Source organism: Amblyomma mixtum, chromosome 3 (genome assembly GCF_055824585.1).
Source record: "Amblyomma mixtum isolate Tamu chromosome 3, ASM5582458v1, whole genome shotgun sequence".
NCBI lineage: Eukaryota > Metazoa > Arthropoda > Arachnida > Ixodida > Ixodidae > Amblyomma > Amblyomma mixtum.
This window is the reverse complement of record NC_143014.1, coordinates 378271147-378297436: the sequence shown is the minus strand read 5'-3', so window position 1 is coordinate 378297436 and position 26290 is coordinate 378271147. Positions and strand designations below refer to the sequence as shown.

The window sequence follows — 26290 nt, the reverse complement described above, 5'->3', positions numbered from 1 at the left end:
AAAATTAGGGGACACTTTGACTCTCTAAAGTGCTGCAAGACGAAAGACTTTCCTGGCGCACTGTTTGGCATTTATTTATTTATTTATTTTATTTTTGTCGTTTCTTTTTAATTTTTTATTTATCTTGAGTTTTATTTTATTCTTTGTAACTTTTTTTTTTCTTTTTAGCTTTCTTCATTTTTCTTCATTTTTATTCTTTATATATTTTAATTTTTTGTTCTTTTATTTAGGTTTTTCTTTTTTTATCTTTTTATTCTTCTTGACTTTATTTCCGTGAGCAACTTATTACTCCGAATCCGCGCACTCTGACGTCATAACCATTTCGACCAACCGAAAAGCGTGACACCTCTGCTGACAACCTTCTGTCGACAATGATGAGGCATTAAAAGCTTTCGCCTTAATACCCACAAAGGCCACTTCGACAGATCTGTTGCACTAGAATGTGCCCCTCTAATTCATCTCTGGGTCTATTTAAACTTGAAAAGCTAATCCAGTGTAAAAAATGCTGTTTTCTGCCGACGCCTCTCGTCGACTTTTATAGTGCACTTGCGACTTCTGAGAATGTGTGCGACTTGTCGTTGGATCGCTTCACGTTCTTTTGGAGCCACACGGTTAGGGTTCTGACCGATCAGGCGAACAGCTTCTTCCGTTAATGCGACGTTTGGTCAAAGGCATTTGACCGACCCGAGATGTTGTAGAGAAACAGTCTGGAAATTAGCCTATCAGGTCGACAAGGCTTTCCCGTTCGGCGGGCGGCAAATTTGGGCGGCACGAGGAGTGTGGGCACCTGACAGATAGATGCTTGCTTCTGCTGCAAAAAACACGTGTACCTGTGCGAGGCTGTTCTGCGGTGCAGCACCACGGCGTTACAGAGGCAAGACCTGCTGGTCACCGGCGACCACCAGGCTACGCCCAGCTCGGCGAAGGCGGCCGCGTTGTAGAGCGGTGCCTCGCGGCTTCAAGAAAGCACCGAGCCGATGCCCTGATTATCTTCCTCAAGGACGTGGGTTTGGGTTTCTCCAACAACGTCCAGAAGCCCTCCGCTCTTCCCCTGTAAGTTACCACTGTAAGTTAATCTGTGCATCACTGGAGCGCCGAGTCACCAACTGCATAGTGGACACGGTGATAGTGGAGAAGTAGTGAGGAGAAAATGTGGCCGTATTTGATTGAAAGTCGTTCGTATGTTAGCTTCAAGCCTTGAATGTGGTGACTATTACATTCCTTTTCTCTCTCTGCATGTAGCTACCGACACGGCTCGGTAGCCAGCGTGGTGGATCACCAGCTCGGGGAGATCAACTGCACTTCGATAAAAACCAACAACATCCTCGAAGCTCAGGAAGCAGCAATTGTACTCGCCATCACCCAGCAGAGTGACGAGCACACATCATTACAGACTCGCAAGAGGCGTGCAGAAGGTACAGCAGTGGACGCATATCCACTGCAGCCATTCGCATACTCAAGGCGAGGGCAATCACTTTTACGAGATGCTTCATCACGTGGACACCAGGCCATGAGGCTGTCGAAGGGAACCAACGTGCGGATGCCAACGCTCGAGCATACGCCGACCGGGAGGCGCGCACCGAAGGGGAACTTGACACAGTCACTAGACGGTATGGAGCCATCTTAGAACACCAACGAGCCCTCCGGAGGACCTACCCCCCTCCCCACAAAGACCTTAGCAGAGAGCAGTCGGTTGCCTGGAGACCTGTCAAGTGGGCAAGTTAAGTGCACTTACGGAGAGTGTCACTCGCTGCAAGTACACTTTGCCACATCTAAACGACGCAAGTGGAGTGTCACTCGCGGAAGAGTGCACTCCGCTAGGAGTGCGTTCACGGACCACACTTTGCTGACCGAGTGCGTAGCCTCGGCACCAGCGACTTCAAAAGCACAATATTTATAGTGCATAAAAAGTGCGTACAACTTTATTTTGCATGCTATAACTGTTTTCAGAAAAAAATCGTCCGTTATAGCTACAAGCAAAGCAACAAAACAAGGAAACGTGATCACTTGTATAGTGTACACTATATCACTTGCAACATCGCTGCCCGTCGCCATCTTGTTTGTTGCCGCAATTCTGGATAGTCTTGGCTGGTCTTGGCTTTTCTTCTATTTCTATTTTTTTTTTCATCGTGAAAAACTGTTGAACCTTTTTTTATTCGCGCTAACACGTTAAGCAATCAATTGTTATGAGTCCTTTTTTTTTCCAACGACCTCTTCGGAAATTCCGCTCATTTCTGACGCCATTCTTTTTTTAATACGAGTGCACTTTGCTTTCCCGTTTAGCACCGCGTAGCCCAAAGTGTCACTCGGGATTCCGAAGCGCACTCCACGTAAGTGCACTTAACTTGTGCGCTTGACAGGGGTATAATACATACCCCAATCTGAGTTTACTAAGCAAAATCTATCCTTCCACATATGACAGCAAATGCCCGCTATGCGGTGAACATCCAACGCTTTACCACGTTACATGGGCCTGTCAGAAAATGCAGGCAGCGCCGATAAACAACACACCAACACCGGAGCAGTGGGAGGCTGCGCTGTCCAGCTCGAAGCCTGAAGAGCAGGTCAAGCTGATCGACAGGGCTCTCAAGACTGCAAAGGCCGCTGGGGCCCTGGACTGAGGGCACCATCTACGCTGACAGAACCCTTGTAGCAATAAAGTTTTTCATTAATTCATTAATTCATTCTGTCAACACCACCACTTCTACAAGCCGTAAAAATGTCGAGTTTTTCGGTACTACGCCAATCCTTATCTCCAGTTCCTCTCGTTAGGTTGGCTTTCTCTCACACACATGGCTTTGAAGGTAAAGCACGTTTGTAAGGGCGTGATCGTTAGATAGAAGGGATTTGAAGCACGGTGTAAGATAGTCACTCGTGTACAACTTCATCCAATTACCGTTCTCTGTAAAAACTGATTCTCTGGCTATTTTCTCGTCTTTCCGGCGGCAAAAGACGTACTTAGCGACGAGAAAATAGACGATATGAGAAATGCGCAGCGCCATCTCTCGGCGCTCCGAGAACTAAGTCCTCCCTGTTGGTACGGTACGGAAAACGAAACCGCTGCCCAGCGTTGGGTTAAAACGGCTGCGCTTCGTTTGAAAAGTAAAATGCCGATGCAGTGTTGCGCTACCCTCTCTACTGTGAAAAGACACTACGATGCGTGCCAGAACTAGGTGCGTTCCAGCTTTTCGCTTTTCTATTTTTTTACTCCGTCCCAACGTTTTAGTAACACAAAACGCCATGCGAGGTCGCATGTGTCAGCACGCGGATCAGTGCGCAGCTTTCGCTTTCTGCGCTGATTTTTGGCAAATCTCTCGAGGTGATTTGCGTTTAAATTAAGCTAGGAACCACAGCCTTTTTGTCTCTGATCAAAATTAGAAGCCGATTTCGTGCATTTATCTACTCTTCGGTCGGGCGTGAATATATATAGACGCATACTTGAACAACGTAATAGAGAAGGTAATTTTTTTGAGCGGGCCAATCGCTAGTGCCGTGGCGAAATAAGTTCACTCGAAGAACCATATGCCGATTACTGCTTAGTTTGCTACGTGTTCAGTTAAGTTTTTCCCGTGTTCAATTAGTTTTAGAAGGGCGAGCAAACTCTCTGGACCATACGCATATATTACGCGCGTTAAGGAGTCTTTGTGAAGCAATACACCCTACGTATAAAAACTGAGGTGCGAATGCTTTACTTCTTGAGGATTCCTATACCTTCGATATCTGCGGCGACGAAAATCTAAAAAAAAGCGAATAATATAGCTACTTTATTATGAAGGAGGGACGCATTTCTAAGCTAGAAAGTACGTGCAACAGTGTTCTGAAAACGCTTCAGGCCATCAGATTTTATTATCGTTGTGGTAAGCTCCAACACCTTGCTTCGCAACAAAGCCATTTTTCTAAGTTTGGGAGTAAGCTAATTAAGTTTCGGAAGCAACCGAACATGCTAATTTCGCCCCTGCACACACAGTTTGACCAGCGTATCGAGTCCGTGCATGCACCTACAGCTGTAGCATCTTTCTCTAATCAAGCTGCCGCGGTGGCTCAGTGCTGATCTGAAAAAAAAAAGCTGCGCCTTTGCTTACAATATTTTGAACTATATGTGCATGCCTACTTTCCTCTTGTTAATGTCGACTGACTGACTGGCTGTGTCTTAAGCAGGACGCGGGTTCAACGAATTGTGGCGAAAATCAACCGACGCCGGGCTCTGAAACGGTGACGTTGAAAACCGCGGATGCTCATTGCACATTACAGTAAAGGAATCGAATTACGCAGCTGGTCGAGGGTCTTGTGTGATTATACTGCAATGCACGAAGCTCCTGGCATCGGCGCGAACGAAAGTTCGCACTGTCACAGAAGTTTGTCAACACACGTGCGCACTCACCGCAAAATAACCGCTCGCTACCCTACCAGATGAATTCGTGTCCACCTGAGAATAAAATAGCCATGATAATGCGTGATGCTTGAACTGGTGCTTTAATGCGAGCATTAAAACGACAACAGCACACGGTCACGGTTCGACTTTCCAGCCCACTTTCGAGTGCCGATTATTGCGATCATCAGCGCCAGACTTCAAGCGAAGCTGAGGACGCGGTAGGAGTAAGCTGGCGCTTATTGAAAGCACCTACATTTGGTCAAAGACCAGCTGTGAAAACAACGCAGCAGCTGAAGTTTGCCTGTTGAAATTCCACTCGCAAGAAGAAAGCGCGCATAGAAAACGATGCACGAGCTCGACGAGCTCGACCGACCTAAGATGGAAACCGGAAGTTGTGGGCGCGGTGTTGCCAGACCGCCAAGCAATTTCGCATATCGTCTATTAGATTTAAATACCATCCTGCCAGTCGGTTCAAACTCATGACGTCATTTCCGAAAAAGACGGCTTGACAACGTTTCGAAGTGAATAGCGGTGCAGCGTAGCCTCTGGGATGCTCACCTAAATAGTCGACGCATGCGCTTTAGTTGCGAAATCGGCCACTGATGGCGTTTTCTGGCATTTACTAGCTTATAAGAGTGCCGTTTTCGGTGAGAGTGGTTCCTTTGGGATCACACCAGAGTACCCAACAGACGATATGAGCAGGGTACGATATGCGTAGAGTACCTTTGGTAGCATATACAGTAACTCTAGATATGCGAAATGCGCAGCGCCATCTCTTGGCGCCCCGAGAACGAGGACCGCCACGTTTGCTCAGTAGAGAAAACGAGACCGCTGCCCAGCGCTGGGTTAAGACGGCTGCACTCCATTTGAAATGTGAAATGGAAATGCACTGTTGCACTACGTTGTGCAATCTGCGAGGACACTACAGTGCGTGCAGGAACCAGGCACGTTTCAGCATCTCGCTTTTTAATTATTTTTTTTGCTCTTTGCCAAGGTTTTATTAACACCAAATGCCACGCGAGGTGTCGTGTCAGCACGCCGGCCGCTGCAGATTTTGCTTTCTGCGCCGATTTTGTTGCGGAAGCAACACTACGCTAGGTGCGAGCGCTTTCGCGGAGCCCCGGAGAGCCCCAACTGCGCATGCGCGAGGAGCGAGTGTGAGACAGTTACTGCGTAATTTCTTTTCCTCAGATACAATTTTCATTTTCTTCATTACGGCCCTCTTTCTCTTTCTTCTTTCACTCCCACTTTTTCCTTTCCTCTAGAAACGGATGACGGGTGTCCACCGAAATATGTGAGACAGTTACTGCGTCATTTCCTTTCCTCAAAAACCAATTTTTTTGGCTAATTTTATTATTGTTGCGGCAAGTGCAGCTTTTTCCGCAACGAAGCCATTTGTCCAGCATTTCGGACCTGCAGACACAGCTTGACCAGCGTATCGAGTTCATGCATTCACCTACTGCTGTAGGCCTTTGTAGCGAAAGCTACATTGGCCATGAATTCGCCATTTCGCTGTGGCGGTGCTCCGAGGAGGCACAGAGACCGAGCTTGAGCCGTTGCCTAGCAACAGCAACCGCCGCAGCTGGAGGGCGCCGCGCGCTCGCCGCCCCATCTGGCATGACGTCACACCGCGCGCCTTGTCGCGGAGCCGCCGCCGCTCTTTGGTATGACGTCACACCGCTTGCCTCGTTGTTGCGCTCGCCGCCGCTTGCTTCACCAGCTTTGTCGCATGCCTGATAACGTGTCGAACAAAGTTGCTTGAACACAATATATTCTAGCCTAATGTCTCATCTTGAATGTGTTCTGTTCACACCAAATCAGCACGGTTATCGCAAATCTCAATTACTGTGGAATTCAACTGCTCGCTTTTACCAAAGATTTGTCTTCCATTTTGGATTTTCCATCATTGGTGGTTTGCATTTTTATCGATTTTCCGAAGGCATTTGATACTGTGTCACATCAACCACATTTTTTCAAGCTTAGTAAACTAAATCTTGATATACTAATCTTGTGAAATAGATAGCGTGTTTTTTTTGTCTTCTTTTTCAATACGTTACAGTTAGTGGATCCGGATTTCCTCAAGGCTCCGTACTCGGTCCTCTGCTTTTCCTCATTTATATTAGCGACCTCTCCGATTCCCCTGAGTCACAAATCAGACTTTAACTCCCGAAAGTTGCGCCGTGCCACAGGCTTCCCGCACATGTTCAAAATGTTTGGCACTCACTCGCGAACGCGAAAAACCAGAAACAAAACTTGTCAAGAGAAAATCTTTCTCACCGAGTATGATATCGTTTATTAATTAACTCACATTACTGTAGCAAAAACCTTACGATTTCAAAACGCAATGGGATTGCTGCTGTCTTCTTCCTAGTACTACGGCACTCCTCGCTCCACCCACGGCTACATCAGAAAGACGCTGCGGTGAAGCGAGGCGGTTCCAAAGCGAACCCCTCGTGGATTCGGCCCCTGGCAGCTTGCGTTCCAGACTGGCGCTTTGCCAAAAAAAAAGGCAGAGGTTCATTTCTGCTGACCCGAGTTTTCACGTAGCGAAACCACAGCGCACAGCTCCGGTTTACATACCCCATTCCCTGACATTGCAACTGTAAATATAATCACGTGACACCACGTGATTGCCACGTGGCTGCTTGCCGCCCTCTCCCGACAACTTGAAAGATCAAAGGTCAAGGTCAAGTGGTGCAGCACCAAGGTGGACCACACATGGTAAGGCAGATGTGCAACCATTACTTATCTTGTGGGAATCCTGGCTTTCCGCCGTTGCCGTTGCTCGGCTGTGCCGGCTTCCCGCGTTGTTTCTCCTCTTTCCCTTGCTCCCGCCTCAGGCGGTGGAGAGCCGGCTGGGTGACTAATCACTGTCATTTAGCCACAGCTCCGCCCCGGCTCCCCAAGGGCCTTTGCCATTGGCGCCTTTTGGCGGAAATCCGGGACCCGCTCTGGGCGGCCGCGCACCGCGCGACCGTCCGAGCGGGGCCCAGAGAGAGATCCCTCCGAGACAGCGTAAGGTGCGTACGTTACTGTTTGTCCCTGCCGGCCTTTGCCGCTCGGACCAGTGCATATACTCGAGCTCGCCCGCACGTGTCCTCTGACCTGCAGCGGCTCGAGCCTGTCCAGCGGGGTCCAGCGACCTCCGACAGGCGTACCTTGCGTTGATTGCCCACTCTCTCTCGCAACCGGCCCAACGGTCGACACGAGAGACAGATCACAGCACTGCCGCGGGGACATTCTCCTGCAGCGGCGTGCTAGCGGCGCGCATTAACTCGAGTCGCTTCGTGCGCGCAGCGGAGCCTTGCTCCTCGCGCGCCCCCGGGACGGGGTGACGATTGAGTGCGTGTGTACCTGCTGAAGGACGACGTGAATAAACGTCTCGTTTGTGAACTTGGAGGCCTATTTCTTTGCGGCGAATCGCTCTCCTCCCAGCGGAGATTGAGTGCACCGCATCGGTGTCCCAGTGTGTGTGTGGTGACGGCTGATCGGGGCCCTTGGCTCGCGCGAAGCTCGAACCCGCGGTGGGTGGTGGCCTGTGTCCACTTAGAAACCCACAACTGGCGCCCAACGTGCTAAATCATTGGCGCTTACGCCTTTGATGGCACATTAGCCGAGCAGGTCGCCTAGACGATCACGCTTGCGCACCATGTCTAACACCCCCAGCGGGGCACTCGGCAGCTACATGTCGGCTCCCTACGGAGTTGTAGCGTCGTTTTATCCGCTGGCTGCTGTTCCTACGAATAGCTAGACACCGTGGTTGGCCGCGGCCCCCATTTGGGTTTACGGCGACACAACCCAAAATGTCGACCACGCGGCTCCCATTGGAGCTGTACCCGGAGCACCCTGCGGTGCATCCGCTGGTCACATGCCTCAGCTGTGCACGCTTTCCGCCCAGTGCGAAAGCAGTTCGTGTCACGCTGCCGCAACCGGCAGTTTCGAACAGCAGCAGCCGTGCCCCGCGAGCAGTCAATTCTGCTCTGGAAACGGCGAGGCGCTGGCCCGGTTCCCTACGGAAACCGCGCCGCTCATCGAACTAGGAGCCTTGCCTCCCTCGTTCATTCAGCCCGCCCAATCCTACACTGAGGCAGGGGCGCAGTCGCTGAGGCCGGGGCTCCATTGAGCCAGATGCGGAGAAACTTCGAGCCATACTCGAATTTCCCGCGCCCAAGGACGTACGCGGCCTGCGCCGTGGTGTGGGAATGGCCGGCTATTATCGTCCTGTGCCCGCGTGCAGGCACCCTTGACCGAGCTCTTGGGAAACACTGCCGCGTGGCGATGGGAGCCCGAGCAAGAGCGATCCTTTCGCCTCCTGTCTAAGGCTATTGCCGAGACAGCGCAGCTCAGGCTACCCAACCTGACCAGACAGTTCGTAGTCCAGACTGACGCAAGCGATCTGGGTTTAGGAGCAGTTCTCCTACAGGAATTCGATGGCGTGCTGCAACCGCTGGCCTTTGCCAGCCGCTCCTTGCTGCCCTCGGAGAGGAATTATTCCGTGACCGAGAAGGAGTGCCTCGCCATCGTGTTTGCACTGCGCAAATTCGACGTCTACCTTGATAGAACGCAGTTCGTGGTGCAGACAGACCACAGTGCGCTCAGTTGGCTGATGCGGCTCCGCGAGCCTGCGGGTCGGCTGGCGCGCTGGGCTCTCCTGATACAGCATTACGACTTTTCGGTGCAGTATCGAAAGGGGAGCACGAACGTGGTAGCTGACGCGCTATCCCGTGCCCCACTCGCCAGCGGCGCCTTGACGCCTGTAGGCGGAGGGGGCGAAACAGCGGACGAGCCGCCGGGCGGCAAGGAGGGGGAACCCGCAAACGGGTTAACCCATTCCGCTAACCAGGCGAGCAGCGCTTCGCAAAGCGGACGAGAGGCAAAGCTCTTCGTGAGCGCCTCGGAGGTGCCGACGCGAACGGAAATTTTGGCTGCAAACCTGAGTGGGGACGAGACCATGCTCCCCTCTGGGATGACTGGAATCGTTTTCAGCCGTAAGAGCTACTGAAAGCCCAGCAAAATGACCCCTTTTGTCGCGAGGTGAGCGACGGTCTCAGGGAGACGGAGCGCCGTGACGCTACTTGTATTGTATCGGGCGCAGGGGGGCAGAAGCCAGCGTGTGTCGCGGCGAACCCCGGGGATTCATATTTGCTGGACAATGACGGGCTCGTGCTGAAGTACATAGCCACCGATGACGAGTCCATCGACCCGTTTAAGGTGGTTATCCCCAAAAGTCTTAGAGGCGCACTTTTGCGATTCTCTCATGACGAACCACTGGCCGGTCATCTGAGTGGCTCCAAAGTTTTTGCAAAACTGAGTCATTCGGTGACGTGGCCCGGCATGAAGCGTGACATTTTCCGCTATTGCCGTTCCTGCCATGTCTGTAAAGCGGTGAAGTCACGGGGCGGCAAGCCGCCTGGAATGATGAAACCGATTGACAGTGTGCGTCCGTGGCAGATGGCCACCTGCGATTTGATGGGGCCTTTCCCCAGGAGCAAGCAGGGGTTCATAGACCTGAAGGCCTACGCGTCACGGTCTGACGAGCTTGCGCCGGTACCCATTGGTATCAAAGGCAAGCGCAAAGGCACAACTGGTGCTGCGGAACGCAAGCGTACCGAGCACCGGTACAATCTGAGGCGACGGTCACCGGTGTGATTGATGCCGGACGGCGGACTCTTCCGCAACCGAAGGCACGCAGCCTCAGCTAGCTGGCGAGCTTTCTCGTCAGGCCCTACCCAGGCGAAGCACGGTGTGTTATTTTTTTTTTGTTTTGCAGCATGCTCAGTTCCAGCCTTGTGTGTTTATCTGTTTATTTATTTGTTTTGGTTTTAGTCAGTTTCTAGCCACTTTCGTTTCCTGCTGGTTCGTCTGTTTTTGTTCTAACGTACCGAGATGTACATAGGTAACATGCGTTTGTGTTGGCGTTCAGTTTTTTTTACCAGACATGTACATAGGCAAACTTCAGCCCGCTCGTGCTTGCTCTTATCTTCTAGAAGGAGTAGATTGGATTAGGTGTCGTTTGTACAGCGCGCCTTTTCTCATTTCCGGCCCGAATGTGGGTGGTTGGCTCGTTAAGGAGCCGTGTGTCGCGGTGCGAGTTTTGTGCGGCCCGTATGGAGGGGAAGTGGTGGGGCGTTTGGGGCGATGGGGGGCGGAAAGTGCACCCTTTGACCCTCGCCGCGGCGCCTCTGGACGCTTCTGATGAGGGGGTCGTTGTCGCCGACCAGCGTCCGCGCACGTGCCGGTGTGGCTGTGTGCGCGCGTAACCATGAGCCAAGGCGACGCCTGTGAGTTGTGCCGTTGTGTTCTTCTGCGTGAGCGCGAGGATGAGAAGGACCCCTCGCTGTGGCCAAGGTTACACATCAGGACGCCGCCGAACGTCCGCGCCCGTTTGAGCCGGCGTGAAGGGGGTGCACTAACTCTCTTGTGCCGAACGTGATGTCGTGCCCAAGGGCGCGAGGTCAGTGCTCTGCCGCGGCCCCGTCGTCATCAACGCACCCTACATCAACGGAAAAAAGACCGCCATCAGTCGTCGGCCCTCCCAACCCGTTCAACTTGAAGTCTGCGAGCGGTGAGTCGCCGACCAGCCCACTGGGCCGTGCCATCGAACTTTGAGGCTGACATCCACCTGTCACATAGCTGTACAGTTTTATTCACATCTTCTTGTGTACCGTGTATATAATCTGCAAGCTGTTTTGATTTACTGAAGCGTATGCAAGCGTTGTTTGCCTTGTTTTTCCTTTGTTTTCTTACGTTGTTCTGGCTGGAACTGAAGTGTAGCTAGTTTTTTTTTGTGTGTATTCATTTCTTTATTTTGGAACTGAAGTGTAGCTTTTTTTTGTGTATTGATTTCTTTATTTTGGCCGCGTGCTTTGCCGATGGGTAGGAGGGCATTTAAGGAGAGGGGGATGTGGGAATCCTGGCTTTCCGCCGTTGCCGTTGCTCGGCTGTGCCGGCTTCCCGCGTTGTTTCTCCTCTTTCCCTTGCTCCCGCCTCAGGCGGTGGAGAGCCGGCTGGGTGACTAATCACTGTCATTTAGCCACAGCTCCGCCCCGGCTCCCCAAGGGCCTTTGCCATTGGCGCCTTTTGGCGGGAATCCGGGACCCGCTCTGGGCGGCCGCGCACCGCGCGACCGTCCGGGCGGGGCCCAGAGAGAGATCCCTCCGAGACAGCGTAAGGTGCGTACGTTACTGTTTGTCCCTGCCGGCCTTTGCCGCTCGGACCAGTGCATATACTCGAGCTCGCCCGCACGTGTCCTCTGACCTGCAGCGGCTCGAGCCTGTCCAGCGGGGTCCAGCGACCTCCAACAGGCGTACCTTGCGTTGATTGCCCACTCTCTCTCGCAACCGGCCCAACGGTCGACACGAGAGACAGATCACAGCACTGCCGCGGGGACATTCTCCTGCAGCGGCGTGCTAGCGGCGCGCATTAACTCGAGTCGCTTCGTGCGCGCAGCGGAGCCTTGCTCCTCGCGCGCCCCCGGGACGGGGTGACGATTGAGTGCGTGTGTACCTGCTGAAGGACGACGTGAATAAACGTCTCGTTTGTGAACTTGGAGGCCTATTTCTTTGCGGCGAATCGCTCTCCTCCCAGCGGAGATTGAGTGCACCGCATCGGTGTCCCAGTGTGTGTGTGGTGACGGCTGATCGGGGCCCTTGGCTCGCGCGAAGCTCGAGCCCGCGGTGGGTGGTGGCCTGTGTCCACTTAGAAACCCACAATCTCAAGGTCGTTTCAAGGTCATTCGGAGGTTCACGGCGAAATATGTGTTAGCTATCCTAGTGTAGCTTTCGCTACAATACCCGGATCATCGAGACTTCCGCTGGCGCGTGTATACACGTTGCTCTCTACTGTCCTTTCCCGCTATCGCTGCCCTTTGTACTTCTCGCTCACCTCTCCCTCTCCTTTTTAACTGAAGCGGGAGAGGTTGCTCTAGCTTCACTCTATATTCTTTCCTGTACACAAAGCGCCGGAAAGCACATGCGAAGAAAAAGGGCAGAAGGAAAAATTTTGCAATGGCTGTTTCTGCGCACAGTGTTTCTGGCAAGCTCGTCGGCTGCAAGAGACGCGTCAGTGTGGGCCATGCTTATTGAGTAGAGACGCACCTTTGAAACGCAGGCAACAATGGATGAAGAAAAAAATTAGTGTTTTGGTTGGTTGGTTGGTTTATGGGGTTTAACGTCCCAAAGCGACTAAGGCTATGAGAGACGCCGTAGTGGAGGGCTCGGAAATTTCGACCACCAGGGGTTCTTTAACGTGCACTGACATCGCACAGTACACGGGCCTCAAGAATTTCTCCTCCAAAGAAATTCAACCGCCGCGGCCGGGATCGTGTTTTAACTATGCAGCCGGTTTCAACCTCGTTCTTGATGAATTTGTATTTGAGAGATCTCACTAAGAGGTGAAAGAAGAAATTGCAGAGCAGAGTGGTTGTTTCTGCTAGCACGGACATTTGCGAAAGGCGCGTCATAAGCTGTGATAACAGACTAGAACGATGGTACTACTAATACAGCCAACCTTTAAATACCAAACACACGAGGCAACGGAGCGTGACGAGCAGTTATCCTCGTACAGAGGCTGCTGCAGCCCGCACGATATACAACCATGGCTGCCGATAGGCGGGGCTACTGGTGCTAACTACAATGTGCTCGTTTTATCTTCTCTTTACCTTCCTTTCCCCTCTTGTTATTAAGGCGAAAGCCTTTAATAGCTCATACTGTCGTGACCAAGGCGTGTTAGCAACTTTGTCCGCGTTTCAGATTGGTCGAAATGGTCGTGACGTCACTGAGCGCGAATTTTGACGGGTGTCCACCGAAATATGTGAGACAGTTCCCAGCAAACCACAAACCTCCCATAGATGTCCAGATTAGTCTGAACGTCTATGTACCAAAGCAAAATCTCTCAGACGTCTTATTTACCAACCTTTTTTCGTGGAAAAGCTGGAGACGTACCCACGACATTACATCTACCTTAACCTAGACTCCTCGTAGATATTACTAGTAACGTCCTGGGAATGTAAGTGAGATACAAATTAAGAATTCCATATTTTTCAATCGTTCGGTATTTCGTGTTGCCTTACTGCATTTAAAGTTGGAAATCGCTGTTGACTACAAATTGGAGGCATGACTAGCGCTGCCTGTGTTTTTGTGTGTTTTCGTGCTCGCTTCACGGCAACATTATCCTACCTAGAAAGAAGAAAAATACGGGAAGTAGTAAAGACAAATCTGAATGCACACGCATCAGGTTTCTGACTCAACTGTACCTTGTGCTACAGCCTGCAAGCTATCTCAACCACACTGAAAAGTGAGGCAACACTGAAAAACATTTTGTTATTCAGCAGCCAGGACTATAATAACCATTTTTTCTCATTAAGCATGTTTCATTCAACTTATCCAACTATTTAAACTACAAAAATTGGTTCAGTTCAATTTTCGGGAGTTAATTTTCTCAAAAATGTGGTAAATCTGCTAATCGCGCTAGCAATGATAACTAAATATTGGAATGTTGAACTGAGGAAAGCTTTGGCATTTGTGTAGCTGAATGTGTGATAAGGGAGTAATTACTCATTGGCATCCACCCAAGCGCAGCCATACGGCTACAAAGGAAAGCTATACAGCTTTCTAAGAAACTTCGTAGTTAAAGAAAAATTCGTCCTGGTCCGGGGTTGGCTGCGCTTGGGTGGATGCCAATGAGTAATTACTCCCTTATTACAAATCTACTCCACCTTGGGGGATTCCCCTAAACATTTGACCAGCTGAATGTGTGACCTCATATTTCTTGAGAATAAACTTCTTGAGTCCCGCTTTTTATCATCATGTCCACTGCAGGCCAAAAATTTCGCCAGTTAACCCTGTGCCAGCAGCGGCCACGTTATCCCAGCAAACTTCCGAACCTCACCTGCCCTGATCCTCTCTGCTGTGCTTGCATTCTCTCTGAATCCAGCCCGTTACCCTAATGATAATTGGTTAACTTGCCTTCATGCTACATGCGCTGCCCATATGCTTGCTCTGTGCCGCGGACAGGCGTCGGCGGGGAAAGCGCGGTGAATTGTCTACGCCGCCTTCGCGTTGTAGTTCGTATCGTATTTTATCAATAATAGCGCAAACTGCACATGGCGATTGCAGCTGTGAAAAAAAGTAATATGCTACAATTTAAAAATTATTAACTTATTTTTCGTGCCACAGCAAGCATACTACTAAGTATAAAAAAGAGACGATACAAAATATGCGTCAGTTTCGCACACTCCGCACGAGGCTAGGGTCAGCCTGCTCAGCCATGGCGGCAGTGGTAGAGCGCACGGCGTGTGCGATTTCTCATCGTGTTCCGTGGGAACGTTGTGTTTGAAGAACCTCGACACAGAATTAATTATTCCCTTATTATTGCTGGCGAGATTGTTCAACAGTTCTTTCCTTGATGGAGCTGAAGGAAGACAGTTTGCTTGCTTTTACTACTCGGCGAAGTGGACCCGTCAGTACGAATTAGGACTACAAGTAGTTTTCACCGGCTGGAATCGTGACTTTTCCTGGTGCGTACTCAGTCTCAGTTTACTCACTGAAGTGTATTTTATGCTGTTTTTTGCGTTCGTAATGAAAACATTCTAACGCATTTATCGGCACGTTACATTTTTACGCTCACTAGTTTGGCTGTTTTGCCAAACTCGCTGTGTATTGAAACAAATGCTGGTGATGTATGCAACTGTCCTCTACTACCGAAATGTGGACATGCGTTCGGATGGTGTGCCGAAGTGCGTGTGCAAGCACACTCTGCTCAGCACGACTGCCTTTTAGTGCTGAAAGGGCAACCTTTGACGCTTCATAGTCTTGCGTCGGTAAAAATGGCGTAAATTACTGGGCTTGTTTGTTGTGGTTGCTGTGCTATTCTCTTGTCACCTATAAAAGTGAACAATTTAATTGTTCAAAGAAAGCATAATTGAATTATACTTTCTTTTGCAGCAACCCTGACTTATTGGGCTCGGCAGAAGAGTATTGATGCCACCGCAGCTGTAAACCTGACGGTTATGCTCAGCGAGAAGATTCAGTAAAAGCGCCGAGCGCAATAAAACACTGACGCACTCAAAAGTCATCTGCAGTGTTTTGGGGTGATGGCCATGTACTCACTTACTCAACTGTATTTGAGCTAGCTGGAGTGCTTGGACGTCCCGACGACTCCATAGGGAAGTCTGTGGCTGGGGTGCAGTAGGTCTCCATTCCATTTGGAATTGTGTTGTGTTGTGTTTTATGGTAAGTACAAAGGCAGCTAAGGCCATCATGCGCCAAGCTCACCATCTAGAATTGTAACAGGTGTCAGCTGCATGTCGTGTTGCAGCTGGTTCCAGTCGCAACTGGTTTAAGGAACAAATTTCCAGTTGCAAAAACTGGAAATGTGTCCCTTAAAGCAGTTGGACTGGAACCAGTTATAAATTTTTACCTGGGTATTGATCTATGTATAGTCATGTTCTCTTTATATAGACGTCTAGACTACGTAGACTGGGCATACTTGCATGTTCACAAATATCTGATAAGTGTCGAGCTTGACGTCTGCAGTACGTACTTATAACGTGGACTGGACCCCAATTTCCATGTTGTAGGTACGTAGATTTTTCGTAAACGGTACTAAAATGGATGTCTAGTGGAGGTGTCTAATGTCCAGCGTAAATATTTCGCTGATGTCTATGTGACGTTTTATGGTTTACTGGGTTACTGCGCAATTTCCTTTCCTCAAATAAAATTGTCGACTGGTTTCCATCGATATATGTGAGACAGTTAGTGCGTAGTTTCCTTTCCTCTAATACAATTTTCATTTTCTTCATTACGGCCCCTCTTTCCATTTCTTCTTTCACTCCACTTCCTCCCTTCCTCTATGGTGCGGTTCAGTCCACCGAGATGACAGATTTACAGCGCCATTTCCTTTCCTCAAAAAGCGTTGCGTTCAAAGGGCAACGCATCGCGCCGAACGGGTGGTGGCGTTCCGTGGACTCCCTGGCAGCGCTACAACACGCTGTCGCGTTCCACTCCTAAAGGTAAATATTAAGTGTCATTAATTGGCAGTTAATTAATGCACCAACAGAATGTGAAGTGAACAATCGCGTAGCAGAATACAGCACTCAGGCTTTCGCCTTTCACCACTTTAGCCGCTAAAGTTCCTCGTAATTGTGTTGTTGTCCCCAAGAAGATAATGGCGCGTATCTACGGCGGGGTATTGGTAGGGTCCCTAGTATTGGCCAAGACACAGGCGGCGACTGACAGGAACTTAAAACGTTTAAAAATGAAATCAAAATCAATAAAAAATTATAATGGCAGTAATAAAAACAAGAATAGCAATAAGTAAATAAATAAAAGGAATTCAGATTTGTTGATTTCGACAAACAAACCAACTAACCATCATAATCTACTTAGAAGACGAAGCCAGGACGGCCAGGAATCCCCCGCCGTGGGTATTGTGCCATTCAGCCTGAGGACATCATCATCATCATTGGCATTGCTGGCTCTCGTGCGCTCTCGCTGGGCTGCTTTTCCCGAATGCTCTGCCGGCTCTGCCTTCGGAGCACGCCCCCGCGGTTGATCACATCGTATGCTATATCAGCGGAACCGATGCAGCCGCTTCTGAAGATCTGTAGATCAGGGCGGAAAGCAAAGACCGTGCTCCCGGAATGACCACCCATGCCTGGAGCACGGCAGCGTGAGTACCAAAGCCTCGTCTAAGTGTGGCTTGTATCGCTCGTGCAGAAACAGGCCTTCTTCCTCCGATATTACGGCACCGAAAGAATATTTTGCGGACTAGTGGAACCTCGGACGCCAGCATGAGCGACGGCGAGCGCCACTACCCTTGGTGCTGGAGCCTAGCGCGTTTGCTAAGGGGCCTTACCACCGTGCGCTCCTGCTCGGTAGACGCGTTTCTAGGATGCTGGTTCATCGACCAGCTAGATTCGTGGAACAAGGCATTGCGGTATACGAGGCTGGTCTTGACAGAGTTACATTGCCTGCGCTCATATGACGACAGGGACGATTATGGGGCCAGCTACGGTGGTCGCGGCTGCCTGGACAACACCGTTGCATCCACGAAGTCCGGGTGTGCGACCGAGTCCGCATCGACCGGCTCTCCTTCATGTCTCCTATCGTCAGTGAACAAGCGCCAAACCTGAAACGCGTCGTACTGCATCCCCGCCGCGGGAGCGGTTATCTCCGAACCTTTGGACCATCGCAGTGCTTGCACAGCCTGGACCTCAACAGCTATGTCAACGACGCTCTTGCACCCAAGATGGCCCAAGTGCCGAGGAGAAACGCACCGACTCTCCACAGCGTCAAGTTGGTCGGAAACAAACTATCTGCAGGATCTGCCGGCGTCCTTCTCCTGACATTAGTCTCGTTTAAGCGACTGGAAGGGTCATGAGCCTCCGGGACATGAACGTTTGAGTGCAGTGGGGCCGTGCGGGGGCCCAAGGACCGACGTGTCCATAACTCCCTTGTTCAAAATGGTTTTCATCATCATCATCCAGAACAGCGAAAACCTTTTACCTGTGACTCCATGGCAGACGTCTTATGGAGCAGCAGATTGATTCAGAAGTGAAGGAAGAATGGGTCATCGTTTTATCTGATTCAGAAGTGGAGGGAGATTGTGTCGTCGTTTTATCTGCTTGCTGCATTACGAGGCATTCCATCACTTAGCATCTGGCAGCAAGAAACATTCATTGATGGCACAATGGCAGAGGCACTGGCACAGTTCTTGACTGGACATCGCTCAGTGCAGATTCACTGCGCAACTGCAGTTTTGATATCAGAGGAGCGACATATATTGCCAAAGCACTACCTGCGAATGACACTATGGAGCATCTCAACGTGCATGACTGTTCCCTTAAAACATATCTTCAGCAGGTTGTGCTCGGCACTTCCTGTCAACACCACCCTGAGGAGCCTCGTTCTGCCAGACATCAGCAGCAGGTCTCTTATTACACAGCAAGGAGATCCCATCTTTGAGTTGCTCAGGCTGGAGTCTTATCACGAAAATGGAGACGGCCCTACTTTTGATGCCCTGGCACTTTATCCACGCATGAGGAAGCTTTCGCTGGTCATCTCACGACTGACCTTGAAGACTGCTGAGGCGCTGTCTGTCCTGGTTTCCCACTGCAAGAGAAGCCTGGTTGAGCTGCACATCTTGAGCAATGCCAACATGTCAAACACAGTCCTCGGTGTGCTTCACAAGATGGTGACCAAGAATGTCTTCCTGTCAAGGCTAAGTGTCAGGTGCAGAACAGAGTCCTCGGTGTGCTTCACAAGATGGTGACCACGAATGTCTTCCTGTCAAGGATAAGTGTCGGGTGTTCTGCCTGGAAATACGCGGTGCAGGCTAACGCAGCCGTGGACAGTGCAAAGGCGCGCAACCAGGGCCTCAACAAGGCAGCACAGTTCGTGCCAAGCATCGATGGAGGGCCAGCAAGGGAATCGTGTGGCGCGGCATCATTGTGGGAATACCTGTTGGCGCTACCCAGAAAATCCGGACTCCAGGTGTCCCTAGATGTGAATCTGCAGCACAACTATATAGTGGTTTTCCCTCGTGTCATGCGTGCAGTGGTTGTCTGCGACATAGGTAGGCACACTCACTCATGAGTGCACTCATATCGCCTCACTCACGTCTGTGAGTGATAGTGTGAGTGAGTGGCCGTGAGTGCGAGTGAATGGATGTGAGTGAGGGTGGTCACGAGAGTGAGTGCGAGTGAGTGGATGAGTGCCGGTGGTCATGAGTGTGAGTGAGTGGTTGTCAGCATGGGTGGCCATGAGTTTGAGTGAGTGGATGTGAGTGTGAGTGAGTGGATGTGAGCATGAGTAGAGGTGAGTGGACATGATTGATGAGTAGATGTGAGTGGACATGAGTGGAAATGAGTGGACGTGAGTGGCAATGAGTGGTTGTGAGTAGACGTGAGTGGCAACGAGTGATGTGAGTGGTGGGTGGACGCGACAGCGAATTCGGTTGCGTGAGTTTCGCGACGACAATACCCGCTTAGCTATTTTCATGTTGTTGACAGCTGAGGGAAGCAAATATTCACTACTGGGGCGCTCGAGGCAGCATAAGGCATCATGCCGGTGACTTTGGACAACCGAAGCAAAGGATGCCGCTGGCACAGGAACAGCAATCTTTCGTTGCATTTGTAGTTCACCATTGGCACGGGCACAGACCATTCGCGGATGCAATGAGCCGCTACGAGTTTTGTGAGATCCTTTATCGAATTTTGCATTGCCAGTCCTGAAAATGGGCATCTTGCCACGCTCCCCGCACAGCTCGATCTCGTATACACAAGAGTTACAGTGCTTACTGCTGAAACGACTGTCTGCTTCTTGGCAATAACTACCGTAAGATGGGATCTCGAGTGCTGCAGTGGACTCTTAGTTTTTTTTTCTGTGCTCAGGTGCGTGCATTGCAAAGCTCTGCTCTGGCCGTAATTTGTTGATTCGGCCAGACCCATGCGGAAACCTGACCTACTTGGCCCAGCTATTGAACTGCACAAGCTTGGCTGAGACCCGAAAACGAAGAGATTCTGATTTGTGGCGCCTAATCTTTGTCACTGGGGGAGGGAAATCGAAATGAGGTTGTGAAATGTGATTTTGTTTATTTTTCGTGTTTTCAGTGAAGTGGATTAGCTTCTGTTTGTGCGCATCTATTTCAGCAGTCCTACCCACACTGATATCTGGACAGCATGAGGTATCCTTTGAACCGGATACTACGATTTACTCTGAGAACTTCTGGGTAGCGCTTTTTCCCTGTCCTTTAGTTTCAGAAGGGCGTGCGCTACAAAATGGCTCAGAAGTTACCTGCATGCGCATTCTTCCGTGAACGACAAAGAATAATCAGGTAAAATGTAAGCGTTCCCTATCACCACGCGGATGCACACGTGGTCTGCGCACGCACTAGCCTCAAAACATCGCGCTGGTTTGTAAAACCTCCTTCAGACAGGGATTATGTAGAAAACGATCTGCACTGCAGACATGTCCACAGATTAGTCACACATAGTAGCTTACGAAGTTTTGTAAATGGATTGCTAATGGAAACTCCCCCTAGCATCGTTATTACCCCAGTCAACCACGGATATCCATGGTAGGTCCGAGTAAGGTCCGAATCTCCAGTGCCAGGCTGGGATGTCCATAGGGCATGCCTACGTATGTCCATATTCGGATATACGCATCGGAGATTCTGTGTATGTCCGAGGGACGTTCTTTATCGGATGGCTGGCGGACATCCGCAGGCGGATGTCCGAGGAATATCCGTAAACATCCCTCTTGGGATGTGAGCTTAAATGGCATATATATTTTGTTTTCCCCCAGACAAACATTTTAAAACATTCTATTTTGCAAAAGAGAAAATTCACACAATCACATTTCTACCACCAACTAGTTTATTATTCAGATTGATTAAGATCACTCAACTATGGTGTTGATGTAAAAGAACCAGAATTAAACTAATTGCTTGGCTTTCTGGCGCCAGTGCTCAAAATTTACGCCCTTTTATCCTGCAGCACTCCTTCAAGGCAACCGAGGCATGTAGCCATGCATGCAGCCTTCCATGAAAACAAAACTGACTAAACTCCTACCAGGAGCCGCGGCAGAGCGACAGGCCTAAAAGTCGATCCAATCCAATCCATCAGTGAATAGTTGCGGCGCGATCGTCTCGTTGAGTCGTTGGTTTTCGCCGCGTGGTGCTGCTTTGGACCTTTACTTTTGCTGCAATGTGCGGTTTGTTCGCTCTGTGGTTGCTTGGCTGTGCTACAAATGTGATGTGTCACCTACGCGTTTGAAATGACCTTCGTTTGCTTCTGAAGCTCTCGTGAAAAAGCTCCAGTGTTGTATTGCACCTGACCCCTTGCCGAGACATGCTTTGTTACTTTGGATGAAGTAGCGGCCATGGTGTTACCACTTGCGAGGTAAGTAACTGTGCTTGAAAATTACTTTCAGGATGTTGCTGTGGGATGGGTAAAGCGCATTAACGCAGTTGTACTCTGGTGCGCAACTTGTTTGCCACGGAGTGGAAATTACAAGCACTATATGCATTAGCTGCCGCAAACGTGTTTCTCGTGTTTGTGAAAAAAAGTTGAGACGGTGTGTAGTTGCATGGTGTGAATCTTAAGGCGCGTAGGTTCATAATTGCGATAAAACAAAAAGCACGAAAAGCATAGTGCCAGGACGGTGTTAGTTTTTCAGTGCTTCATGACTGAGTTTTTCTTACTTTTCTGTTGCCTTTGCAGTGTGGATGTGGCCCGGCTACCGAGTGTATTGGTGCCTACATTAATTATGCCAAGCCATGGAAAGCACAGGTAGGTTGAAAATGTCATATAAAAGTTGTGCATACTTCCACAGCTTATCAATTTGTTCATTAGGCTTGCCAAATGGAAGTCTCCCACCATCCACTATGCAGTACTTTGCACTGTGCAGTAGCATTGTTTAGGACAGCTTAACTGTTGTGTTAAATTTGCGAGCTTCAGTCACACATTTTTCACTTACCAATCACTGAGTGCAATGAGCTCTTGCAGTGCTTTGGTATAACTTTGCCAAACATGTTATGCCCACAGGACTCAATTCTGAGCCAGATAGCAGGACCATATATGGCACCCCTAGAGCCACATGTTCCTGGATTGTGACCAGACCTCTCTTCCTTTCTCCTGTGCAGCTGTGGATCATCAAATATGCTGTCAGTGCCCTGATGCGTACTTCATCAGTGAACCCTGTGGGCTTTGTAGTTTCGACAGAGATTGTGTTTTGCTGCATCGTTGACAACGTGTGGTATAAGTTGCTCTCTCATACTTTATTTTTTTGTCCATACAGTGTGGATGTGACTGACCTAAGCTAGCAGCTATATAGTGCCTGCAGCGTACAGCAGCAACCTTCAGGTAAGTGAACTACAGTGCAAGTCTGACCCTGTCACATAATGGATACTTTCCTTCTGTTTGCTCTGTGCAGCGGAGGGTATCTAGCTATACTGCAGTGTACTTGTACAGTAATGGATAAAAATTTGTGGGATGAGAGTTCTTTGTAAAATATGTTCTCTGTGCTGTTAGCCAGAGCAATTTAATCAAAAGCCTGGAATCATGAGGGGACATGGGTACTCGATCTTATTGAACAAATTTCAGCTGACTGCCTGGTGAGGCAATGCAAAAATAAATATTTTCGGAAAATCGGCATCCAGCAAACTTTTCTCTATGAGTGTACCTTGTGCACAGTCTAGTCATTAGCTAGCTTGCAACGGTGTGGTAAGGATCCCTACTCTTACACTTTAATTTTTTTGACCATCAGTATGGAAGTGACTGCCTGTGGGAGTAGCTGTGGTGTCTTGCAATGTAAACGCATTTTTCATGAACTGGTACAAAGCTCTGCAGTGGGAATTTGTACAACATGAACTGGTGGGCGAGTTGGTCTGACATATCTTAGTGAAGCAGCGCAACGGCAAAAGGCCAAGGGAAGAAGAGGACAAACACAGCGCTGAACTGACAACAAATGTTTATTCCGGATGCTAACAGCATATATATACTCTTTTGCACCTTAGAAAAACCAAAGAAACAGAGAGCAGCAGAAAGTATCAATCCCAGTCATTATGCGCATGCAGCTTTATCGCGTGTACATCGATCATTTGAAATCAGGAAGTTGTGCTCTTTCACCGAGATGGCAACGGAAGGAGTGCTGATACAATTCGCACCCAGCTTCATGATCTCAGATGCCTCAATAATCTCTCGTGTAAGCTTATCCTTGTGTTTGGTAACAACTTGGCTGTTTTTGAATTCTGGGTAACATGAACAGTCACGACAGTGAATACCTATGTGGCGGGCCGCGTTCTTGACATTGTTTGCGTGCTCTTTAAGTCTTGCATTTAGACACCGGCCAGTTTGGCCGATGTATGACCCACCACACTTCAACGGGACTGAGTACACCACGTTGTCTTGGCATGGCACGTACTTCATCCTGTGGTTTTTCTTGCAATTATGACCAGATTCCGATCTTTTATTGCAATTATGACCAGATTCCGAAGGAGGGCAAAGCTGTCCCCCATTCCAAACCAAAAAATCTGGCAGTAATACCTTATGTTCATGTTGTGTCCCACAATTTGAAGAGAATAGGCAAAAAGGCTGGAGTAGATGTTGTTTTTTCGGCTCCTGTCAGACTGAGTGGCTTGTGTGCGAGAGTTAATTGCCCGGATAAAAGATCGGAATCTGGTCATAATTGCAAGAAAAACCACAGGATGAAGTACGTGCCATGCCAAGACAACGTGGTGTACTCCCGTTGAAGTGTGGTGGGTCATACATCGGCCAAACTGGCCGGTGTCTAAATGAAAGACTTCAAGAGCACGCAAACAATGTCAAGAACGCGGCCCGCCACATAGGTATTCACTGTCGTGACTGTTCATGTTACCCAGAATTCAAAAACAGCCAAGTTGTTACCAAACACAAGGATAAGCTTACACGAGAGATTATTGAGGCATCTGAGATCATGAAGCTGGGTGCGAATTGTATCAGCACTCCTTCCGTTGCCATCTCGATGAAAGAGCACAACTTCCTGATTTCAAATGATCGATGTACACGCGATACAGCTGCATGCGCATAATGACTGGGATTGATACTTTCTGCTGCTCTCTGTTTTTTTGGTTTTTCTAAGGTGCAATAGAGTATATATATGCTGTTAGCATCCGGAATAAACATTTGTTGTCAGTTCAGCGCTGTGTTTGTCTTCTTCTTCCCTTGGCCTTGTGCCGTTGCGCTGCTTCACTAAGATCTGCAGTGGGGCATTTGTTTTTGCAGTTTTTTGGAACAGCAAAATATTTCGTATTGCAAGAAATATTCTCAATTCTGTTGCTTACAACTTATTAGTTTTTCAAGATGTAAACATGCTTTCGGAGCTACAGATGACTAAACTTGGCACGGTGGAGTTACTGCATACAACTGAATGGTGTCTGTCAAATTTGTTTGCTCTAATGGCATATTCTGAACTTAGTGTTTACTGTTTTCTGCAGAAGACGTCCCTGGCTTGGCTACAAATTCATCATGGTCTGTACAGTATCCTTCCTGCTGCGTTAATTGTATCTATGGCCAGCTTGAAGAATTCCTCGTGAAGACTGAAGACAGCATTTGTCATAATAAAATCATCCCGACTTTGATATGCTTTGCCATTTTGGTTGATTGCTTTACAGATTCATGCCAGCAAGATGTACGTCCGATTTCAGACACTCTGCTGGCTTTTAATAAGCCCAGTGGCCCTGCGAAGTGCACTGATTGGTGGTGTAGTACTGACTTGCCTCATAATGGTGAAGAAGGCATTACCTGCAAATATCCTCGAAAGATCCGCCGGCGGATATCCGAGATGGATATCTGTCGGCTGTCTAAATAATTATATTTGTACCTCCGTCGGAGGTCCGTGCGAGAGCCGTTGGACGTCGGCGGATCTCCCACGGATATCCGTATATCCACTAAAGGACATACTTCGGACGTCCGATGAATGTACACTGGTTGATTGGGACCCGAGGAAATCCTCTACTTGCGGCCCATTCCAGCCATTCACCTTTCCGTGAGGAAATCACTCGATCGTTTGAAAAACACGCTCCATTTTCCATGCCGCGAAAAGTATTCATAGTTGCCACTTGACTCCAATCATGCAGAGTCACGGAACGTCATTGTCAAGCAAGACCAAATATTGGTAGACACCATCCAAGACTATTGTCAAGACAAACTCATTATTGTTACTTAGACAACGTCATAGGCGTGTGCACAAGGGAGCGAGGTGTGCCCCCGCCCTCAACCGTTAAAGCCCCCTAATTGCCAAGTCTGCCCCACACATTTACTCTGTCGGACCTGTTCCGTCATTGTTTACAGTGCAGTGCTATGGCCAATCGGGTTTTTTAGTGGCCAAAGACCCATGATATTGTGTTCTAAGAACTGTTTACTTGCCGGGTCATTTTGAGGCAAGCTTTCTAGGTTCTTTTTTGCAGTGACAGTAACAAAAAACAAATCTGTCACATTTTCTGGGGTCTAAAGTGAATGAAAATTACTCTGGAAGTGCGATGTTACATCGATGCTTCAGCGACGCAGTGACTGCCTTCCTCTGCCCGTACTCAAGGGATGAACAAAGGGAGGGGAAAGCCTCAGTGTGCTTGCGAAAGTTTCAACAAAGACGGCTGTCTTAGTCAAGATGAAGACAAGACCTCTTGTGGAAACGCTGGCAAGCACCCCGAGTCTTTCCCCTCCCTTTGTTCACACTTTGAGTGTGAGGAAACCAGCGGCTTATCCTCTCTATACCATATATTCCTCTGCCGATGTTAAGATTAAAATAAAAGCTATTGCTGAATAATATCTTGTATATTTTGAAATTACATCACATGGAAATAAATGTTCTATAATCATTCATCTCTGCGCTCCGTTCTGGCCGTAAGGGCCTAGGCGAGAGAAGTTTGGGGGTGGGGGTGGAGGGAACTGCGCTGAAACTTGGCTCATTCTCATGGAGAACCCTGCGTACGCCTATGGACACCATTCAAAAACTTGCCTAAGCGTCTTAGCTGACGCTGATTAGGCACTCATCGTCTCAGCAGCAAGCCCGGGAGCACACGTGCGTAACATTCGGTGCATAGAATATGCGTGATGAGTGGCCATTTTCTTCGAGCATTGAAACTGAAAATTGGTCAACTAGCCCTACAAAGCCTGGGAGGCTCACCACCCCATCTTTGCAACTCAGGCTGTGCTAGAGGAGCCACGAGGGCAGTCGGCCATGGCAGTAAATCTCTCCTCCCCACCACTGTTAGAAAACAAGGAGACAGTGAGTGAACGTGAATGAGAGTGAGCGGACATGAGTGTGAGTGGTTGTGAATGCGAGTGGTCATGCGTGTGAGTGAGTGGTTGTGAGTGGTTATGAGTGCGAGTGTGTGGTTGTGAGTGAGAGTGGTTGTGAGTGCGAGTAGTCGTGAGTG

General features: G+C 49.3%; 1 long non-coding RNA gene across 1 annotated transcript; it reads left to right on the top strand.

Annotated features, from left to right (window-relative positions):
* The first annotated feature begins 21247 nt into the window (after positions 1-21247).
* LOC149356915 (uncharacterized) lies at positions 21248-24485 on the top strand. Its single transcript, XR_016289849.1, has 4 exons — positions 21248-21272; positions 21594-21662; positions 22171-22235; positions 24347-24485. It is a non-coding gene; the product is annotated as an uncharacterized LOC149356915 (long non-coding RNA).
* The last annotated feature ends 1805 nt before the right edge of the window (positions 24486-26290 follow it).